Source organism: Cervus canadensis, chromosome 21 (assembly GCF_019320065.1).
Source record: "Cervus canadensis isolate Bull #8, Minnesota chromosome 21, ASM1932006v1, whole genome shotgun sequence".
NCBI lineage: Eukaryota > Metazoa > Chordata > Mammalia > Artiodactyla > Cervidae > Cervus > Cervus canadensis.
The window spans coordinates 43,158,138-43,167,413 of NC_057406.1; the positions used below are offsets into that span (position 1 = coordinate 43,158,138).

The 9,276-nt window shown below is 39.2% G+C and overlaps 1 pseudogene; it reads right to left on the minus strand.

The window, feature by feature from the left end:
• Nucleotides 1–7,884: 7,884 nt before the first annotated feature.
• Nucleotides 7,885–8,833, minus strand: LOC122423174 (annotated as a pseudogene).
• Nucleotides 8,834–9,276: the final 443 nt, after the last annotated feature.

Here is a 9,276-nt window from a genome sequence, read left to right on the forward strand (position 1 = left end):
GTGCTGAATTCTCTCAGCTTTTGCTTGTCTGTAAAGCTTTTAATTTTCTCCTTCATATTTGAATGAGATCCTTGCTGGGTACAGTAATCTGGGCTGTAGGATTTTTTCTTTCATCACTTTAAGTATTTCCTGCCATTCCCTTCTGGCCTGAAGAGTTTCTATTGAAAGATCAGCTGTCATTCTTATGGGGATAGCCTTGCGTGTTATTTGTCATTTCTCCCTTGCTGCTTTTAATATTTGTTCTTTGTGTTTGATCTTTGTTAATTTGATTAATATGTGTCTTGGGGTGTTTTGCCTTGGATTTGTCCTGTTTGGTACTCTGGGTTTCTTGGACTTGGGTGACTATTTCCTTCCCCATTTTAGGGAAGTTTTCAACTATTATCTCCTCAAATATTTTCTCATGGTCTTTCTTTTTGTCTTCTTCTTCTGGGACTCCTGTGATTTGAATGTTGTGGTGTTTAACATTGTCCCAGAGGTCCCTGAGTTTGTCCTCATTTCTTTTAATTCTTTTTTTCTTTTTTCCTCTCTGTTTCATTTATTTCCACCATTTTATCTTCTACCTCACTTATCCTATCTTCTGCCTCTGTTATTCTACTGTTGGTTCCCTCCAGAGTGTTTTTGATTCATTTATTGCATTATTCATTATATATTGACTCTTTTTAAATTTCTTCTATGTCCTTGTTAAACATTTCTTGCATCTTCTCAATCCTTGTCTCCAGGCTATTATCTTTAACTCCATTTTGTTTTCAAGATTTTGGATCATTTTTACTATCATTATTCGGAATTCTTTCTCAAGTAGATTCCCTATCTCCTCCTCTTTTGTTTGGTTTGCTGGGCATTCATCCTGTTCATTTTCCTGCTGGGTATTTCTCTGCCTTTTCATCTTGTTTATATTGCTGTGTTTGGGGTGGCCTTTCCATATTCTGGCAGTTTGTGTTTCCTCTTTATTGTGGAGGTTCCTCACTGTGGGTGGAGTTGGACAGGTGGCTTGTCAAGGTTTCCTGGTTAGGGAAGCTTGTGTCTGTGTTCTGGTGGGTGGAGCTGGATTTAGTGTCTCTGGAGTGCAATGAAGTGTCCAGGAGTGAGTTTTAGATGTCAGTCAGTTTGGTGTGACTCTGGGAACCCTGTATATTGATGCTCTAGGCTATGTTCCTGTGTTGCTGGAGAATTTGTGTGGTATGTTTTGCTCTGGAACTTGTTGGCCCTTGGGTGGTGCTAGGTTTCAGTATAGGCATGGAGGCTTTTGATGAGCTCCTATTGATTAATGTTCCCTGGAGTCAAGAGTTCTCTGGTGTTCTCAGGTTTTGGACTTCAGCCTCCTGCCTCTGGTTTTCAGTCTTATTCTTACAGTAGCCTCAAGACTTCTCTGTCTATGCAGTACAAATGATAAAATATCTGGTTAATGATGAAAAGTTTCTCCACAGTGAGCAATACCCAGAGAGGTAAACAGAGTTACATGGAGAAGAGAAGAGGGAGGAGAGCAAAAGAGGTGACCAGGAGGAGAAGAGGGGGAATCAAAATGGGAGAGAGCAAGCTAGCCAGTAATCACTTCCCTATGTGCTCTTCACAGTCTGGATCCCTCAGAGACGTTCACGGAATTACACAGAGAAGAGAATAGGGAGGAAGGAGACAGAGGTGGCCAGGAGGATAAAAGGGGGAATCAAAAGGAGAGAGACAGATCCAGCCAGTAATCAGTTCCATAAGTGTTCTCCACAGCCCAGAACACACAAAGAGATTCACAGATTTGGGTAGAGAAGAGAAGGGGGAGGGAGGAGATAGAGGTGACATGGAGGAGAAAAAGGAGAGTCAAAGGAGGAGAGAGCAATCAAGCCAGTAATCTCGCTCCCAAGTAAAAATGGGTACTGAAGATTTAGTTCTTAAAGGTACAAAATTTATAACAAATACCAAAAAGCAAAGATTAAAAATCTAGAGTAGAGGTTAGATTGTCAAAAATACAATAGTAAAAAAAAAAAAAAAACAAAGTCACAAAAATTATAATATATATGTATATGTGTGTATATATATATATATACACACGCACACATACACATATATATATATGAAGTTTCCTTTAAAAATAGGGTCTCTTTTTTACAAGGTAATAATATTAGGTTATAAAAATTAAAATTAAAGGAGTAATAGAGTACTTAAAAATTAAAAAAAAATTAAAATTAAAAAAAAATGGTAATAGCAAAAATATATCTAGGACTTTCTCTGGAGCTGTTGCAGACAGTGTGGGGTCAGTTCATTTTCAGATAGTTTGTTGATCCAGCTTATGCTTCTCAAGATCTATAGGCCCCTTCCTATGTAGTCGGTGCTAACTAAAGGGTTTTAATCTATTGCACCTGTCACCTCCAAAGCGGTTCCCTCTGTTTATTTTAGCTTCTTCTGTTTGGTGGTCTCTTCAGTGTCTAATTTCCGCCCTGACACCAGGGGGCGGTGGTGGTCACTTTTTAGGCTCACTTGTTCAGTGGTGCTGTGTGGAGGAGCACTGCCAACAATTGTCACTGGTGCGTGGGGAGTGCTCCCAGTGTCTCGAGCACACTGGCTCTGCCCCTGCTCACGGCGTGTGTACTTTCCCAGTCTGCACTGCTCAGGCCCTAGGTTGCTCTGCTGGGAAATGTCTGAGGCGGGCCCTGAGTTGTGTGTACTTCCCAGGCCTAAGCCACTCAGGTTCGGGTTCTCGGGTACTCCACAAAGGCGCAGACTTGGCTGGGCCTGCGTTTTGTGCCCATCCCAGGTCCAAGCAGCTCAGGTGACCAGGTGCTTGGTGAGCGCAGTTGCCCCCAGTTGGAGGCTGCGTCTTATCGCCTCCCCCGGCCCAGCCGCTCGGTTTTCTGGGTGTACAACGGGCATGCCTTCTCAGGTGTGCTGTGTGTCGCTTCTGGGGAGTTGATCTCTGGCTGCGACCCTCCCAGCAGATGTCGGCTGTATGGAATCCCAAGGAGTCTTGGTTAGCAACTAAGCCTGCTTGCAGTTTGGTAGAGGATGATTCTCTGGGGCCTATTGCCCACTTCCGGCTCTGGCTCCCTCACCTGCCTGTCTCTGGCGGGGGATGGGCCGGTCCACAGCCAGCTAACTCTGCTCAGTCCTTTGTTCTGTGAGCGTGCCTGGCGGTGTCTTAGGTTAGGGTTTTTCTTGGGATAGCTATCCCACAGTCTGGGTTGCTATCTCGAGTTAGTTCCCTCAGACTGCCCTCAGGGCATTCAGGCCTGGTCCTTACCCTGAGCAATGCAGCCCGCGACTCTGTCCAGCCCCTGCTTGCTAGTGGTGGACGCAAGCTTCTGGGCTGCTTCTCTGATGGGAGTCGCCGTTGGGCACGTAATCTGTGGGTTTAAATTATTTATTTATTTATTTATTTTTCCTCCCAGTTATGTTGCCCTCTGAGATTCCAAGGTTTGCCACAGACCCGCCGGTGAGAGTGTTTCTGGTGTTTGGAGACTTCTTTTTTAAGACTCCCTTCCTGGAATGGATTTCTGTCCCTACCTCTTTTGTCTCTCTTTTTATCTTTTATATTTATCCTGCTGCTGCTAAGTCGTTTCAGTCATGCCCGACTCTGTGAGACCCCATAGACGGCAGCCCACCAGGCTCTGCTGTCCCTGGGATTCTCCAGGCAAGAACACTGGAGTGGCTTGCCATTTCCTTTTCCAATCCATGAAAGTGAAAGTGAAGTCGCTCAGTCGTGTCAGACTCTCCACGACCCCATGGACTGCAGCCCACAAGGCTCCTCCACCCATGGGATTTTCCAGGCAAGAGTACTGGAGTGGGGTGCCATTGCCTTCTCTGATATTTTATCCTACCTCCTTTCAAAGACAATGCAGTGCCTTTCTGGGTGCCTGATGTCCTCTGCCAGCATTCAGAAGTTGTTTTGTGGAATTTGCTCAGCGTTCAGATGTTCTTTTGATGAATTTGTGGGGTAGAAAGTGGCCTCCCTGTCCTATTCCTCCACCATCTTCTACACTATAAATTTGAATCCATCTTGTTTATACAAGTATTTTTTGTGTTTGTGATGTCCAAAAACTTGTTTCATATAGCAATAGTTTGTTCATTTTCAATGCTGCATAACATCTCAATGTATAATTATGCCAAATTTTATTTTTACTATTTTTAATGTACACTGAAGTCAGCAGGTCTTCCTGTTTCCCATAGTACCGATAAGAATCACTTGTATACAGTTTTTTTTTTTTTCTAACGTGTATATATTTTACTTGTGATAATATACCTAAGATTTTAATTGCTGATCATGCAGTGTATTTTACAAACTTCATGTATCAGTTACACTCCTGTGTAGAGTGTATAAGAATTCCAGTTTTTTACCATCTCATTTGGACTCTTTGTGGGCGCCTACATGTGTGTTTGAAGTCATATGTCATTTTCATATGTTTAATTCCAAAATATATATTTATTTGGCCAGATCCTCCATGAGGCATGCAGCATCTTACTTCCCTGACCAGGGATTGAACCCTGGGCCTTCAGCAATGAAATCAGAGTCTTAACCACTGGACAACCAAGGAAGTCCCAAAATATTTATTTATGTGAGGTACATGTTGAAGATATTTTGCTCATTTTCTTTGCTTTTCATATCAGTTTTATTTGTATATAAATTATATACAATGAAATGCATCCATTTTAACTGTAAAATTTGAGAAATTTTGAAAAATATAGCCATCCAACTAATTACCACACCACAAGCTATATAATGTCTCCCAAATCCCCAAAGCAGTCCCTCATCTTGCTTCCAGACAGTATATAGCTCACTTTGATCTCATTTAATCACTGACCTGCTTTTTGTGACTATGGTTATTTTTTTTTTTTTTTACCCCTTTCTAGAGTGTTAAATTTAGGTAATACAACATGTACTATTTTGTATCTGATATCCTTCACTCAGCACAATGTTTTTGAAATTTTATATTTTCCTTGTTTTAGCAGTTTATACCTTTGAGTAGTTGTTCAGTTCAGTCACTCAGTCATGTCCGACTCTTTGCTACCCCATCAACTGCAGCACGCCAGGCCTACCTGTCCATCACCAGCTCCTGGAGTCCACCCAAACCCATGTCCATTGAGTCGGTGATGCCATCCAACCATCTCATCCTCTGTTGTCCCCTTCTTCTTCTGCCCTCAATCTTTCCCAGCATCAGGGTCTTTTCAAATGAGTCAGCTCTCTGCATCAGGGGACCAAAGTATTGGAGTTTTAGCTTCAACAGCAGTCCCTCCAATGAACACTCAAGACTGATCTCCTTCGGGTGGACTGGTTGGATCTCCTTGCAGTCCAAGGGATTCTCAAGAGTCTTCTCCAACACACAGTTCAAAAGCAACAATTCTTCGGCACTCAGCTTTCTTTATAGTCCAACCCTCACATGCATACATGACCACTGGAAAAATCATAGGCTTGCTAGACGGACCTTTGTTTGTAAAATAATGTCTCTGCTTTTTAATATGCCGTCTAGTTTGGTCATAACTTTCCTTCCAAGGAGTAAGCGTCTTTAAATTTCATGGCTGAAATCACCATCTGCAGTGATTTTGGAGCCAAGAAAAATAAAGTCAGCCACTGTTCCTCCATCTATTTGCCATGAAGTAATGGGACTGGATGCCATGATCTTAGTTTTCTGAATGTTGAGCTTTAAGTCAACTTTTTCACTCTCCTCTTTCATTTTCATCAAGAGGCTCTTTAGTTCTTCACTTTCTGCCATAAGGCTGGTGTCATCTGCATATCTAAAGTTATTGATATTTCTCCTAGCAATCTTGATTCCAGCTTGTGCTTCCTCCAGCCCAGCATTTCTCATGATGTACTCTGTAGTTGAGTGGTTTTTTAATTGTATGAATAAACTAAAATATATTTCTCTGTTTTTTTTTTTTTTTAAACAAGCATTTGACATATTTGCAATTTTGAGCTCTCTGTGTCAAGTGGCTACAAAAAATCATTTATATCATTTTGGGGGATGTTGATTTCCATTTTTCTTAGGTTAATAGGAGAGTAATAGCTGAGACATAGGGTAACTATGTTTAACTTTTTAAGAACCTGCCAGAATATTTTCGCAAGCAGTTGCATCACTTCACACATGCCCACCAGCACTGAATGATAGCTCCAGTTGCTCTCTGTCCTTTTGACTTACATTAAGCCTGTGTCCTAATTGTGGCCATTTGAGGGAATGTTTGACTCATTTCAATTTGAATATTCTAATCATAATGATTTTGAGCTTCTTTCCTAGTTCCTATTGACTATTCATGTAATTCCTTTATGAAGCGTCTACTAAGTTTTCTTGCAATTTTTATCTGGCAATTATAATTTTCCTGGTAATTATAATTTATGTGGTAACTATCGGGCTGGCTTAAACTCAACATTCAAAACACTAAGAGCATGGCATCTGGTCCCATCACTTCATACAAATAGATGGGGAAACAATGGAAACAGTGACAGATTTATTTTCTTGGGCTCCAAAATCACTGTGGATGGTGATTGTAGCCATGAAATTAAAATATTCTTTCTTCTTGGAAGAAAAGCTATAGCAAATCCAGACAGTGTGCTAAAAAGCAGAGATATCACTTTGCCGACAAATGCCTGGATAGTCAAAGCTATGGTTTTTCTAGTAGTTATGTGACATGAGAGTTGCATCATAAAGAAAGCTGAAGAATTGATGCTTTTGAACTGTGGTGCTGGAGGAGACTCTTGAGAGTCCCTTGGACTGCAAGGAGGTCAAACCACTCAGTCCTAAAGGAAATAAACCCTGAAAATTCACTGGAATACTGATGCTGAAGCTGAAGCTCCAACACTTTGGCCACCTGATGCAAAGAGTTGACTCATTTGAAAAGGCCCTGATGCTGGGAAGGATTGAAGGCAGGAGGAGAAGAGGACTATGGAGGACGAGGTGGTTGGATGGCATCATTGACTCAATGGACATGGGTTTGAGTCAACTCCAGGAGATAGTGAAGGACAGGGAAGCCTGGCATGCTGCAGTCCATGCAGTCACAGAGTTGGACACAACTGAGTGATTAAGCAAAAACAACAACAATTATCATTGAGCTTTGATAGCAAATTGTTAAGGATGTTTGCATGTGTCATCATAAGGAGTGTTGGTCTACAATTTCATTTTTGTAATTTTTTGGCCTGGTATTTATATCGTTTATATGGATTTCATAGAGATTGAAAAGTGTTATCTTTTGTGTGTTCTGTAACAATTTGCATAGAATGAGTAATTTATCCTTTTGATAGTATTCATCCACATGATTTTGAGTTAACATGATTTGGAGGTTTTTTTTTTTTTTAATGAAAAGACTTTTAGATGTTAATTTAATTTCTGAAATAGAAAGAAAGGTACTAAAATATATTCTCTATTTATTTTTGAGTTAGGTTTGTAATATTTATCTTTCAAGTAATTTTTCTGTTTCATCTAAGATGTTAACAACATTCATTTAACATTGCCAACAATCATCTCTTATTAATATGTTAACATCTGGAAGCTCAACAGACTGGCCATAACTAGACATATTGTGGTGATTATTTTACCATGTATAAAAATATGGAGTCACTGTGCATTTGAAGGTAATAATAGTGCATATCAATTATAATTCTAAAAAAAGAAAGACTTCTCTATGCCAGTAATACAAAATGTCTGGGAATATAATTTAAAAGAAGTAACAGGAATGACTTGAACATGGTAGGTCTGGTTAAAAAATTAAAAGTGATGTATTTTGTTCTTCATAGAGCGATGTTTAATAATTAATTCTTCAGTATATGAATGGAAGGGAAAATTAATGATTAAGTGGCTCTGAAGTCAACCTGATTGGTCTACAAGCTAAAAAATTAGGAACTTCTTTCTAAATTTGTGAAAATGAGATAGATGTGCACCTTTTGAGTTGGCTTATTGACAGATATATTTTACTTTCTTAAGAGAAATTAAGAGTAATTTTTTTGAGTGAGTCATCAAAGCCTTGTTTAACTTGCTTATTCCTCAGAGTATATATAAAAGAATTCAACTTTGGTAATATGGAAGAAATAAGTAGTGATACACCTTTGTTAATATTTACCTCTTCTTTTGCAAATGGTTTGATATAGATGAAGATGCAACTGCCATAAGAGATGGAAAGTACAATCATTTGGGAAGAACATGTAGAAAAAACTTTTTTTCTTTGTTGAAGAGAAGGGAATTTTAGAATTGTCCTTATGATGTATATGTAGGAGATAACTACATAAAGAAGAGTGATGATGAAGATCAGTACAGAACAGGCTATAACTGTCTGCTCAATTAACCATGTGTCTGAGCATGAGATCTTCAGGAGGGGTGATACATCAAAATGGTCAAATGGCAAAATGGTCAATGATGCTTGAATCACAGAATTCCAGATGAAAATCTAAGCTGAGTGATGGAAGGATAGTCATAAGTGCTGCCAATCCAGCAGCAGCAATGACCATTGTTTTGCACAGTTTGTTGCTCATGATCATCACATAATGCAAGAGTTTGCAGATGGCTATGTAACGATCATATGGCATGGTTGCCAAGAGAAAAAATCCAGTTACCTCAAAGAGACAGGTTAAAAATAGTTGTATGAAACATACCTTATAGGTAATCACTATGTCCCCAGTTGACATATTGTAGAGGAATCTTGGAATACAGGTGGTTGTAAACAAGATTTCTAAGAAAGATTAATTTTGGAGAAAACAATACATGGGCGTTTTAAGGTGGGGATCCACCAAAGTTAGGGTAATGAAGGTCAGATTTCCAGTTATAATCAAAATGTAGGTGATAAATAGAAAATTAAAGAGCAAAATCTGTAACTGAGGATCATCTGTCAGTCCCAGAAGGATGAATACTGTTACTGCAGTGTGATTTCTCATTATTGACTCCTGGGTTTTGCCAAACCTACCTCTAAATATCAGAGAGATTTGAACTGCAGAATTCAATGATGAAAACAGCCAATGATGAGAACTCTCTTGCTTATTTGACTCATCCAACATCCATGGGCTTTACTTGTTGATCTAAGGAATACATTTGTTTTACATGAGCTGAGTTTCCACATCTATTTGTACCTAATGATCAAGTGAAACTTTTAAATTTTAATTGCTGAATTATAGCTTAACTTTTCTTTTAGTAAACTCCCAATTTTCTACTAATGGCAGTTTAAGTAGTGTCTTACTTTTCTTTTAAATATTTAAAAATAATTATTGCTACCAGGTAAATAACACACAAATAAATAACAGCAATTTAAAGGTGATATTAATTCTCTTTGAATAAAGCATTGCTTATTTCTCATCTATTTATGAATCTGTAAATGCAAGAA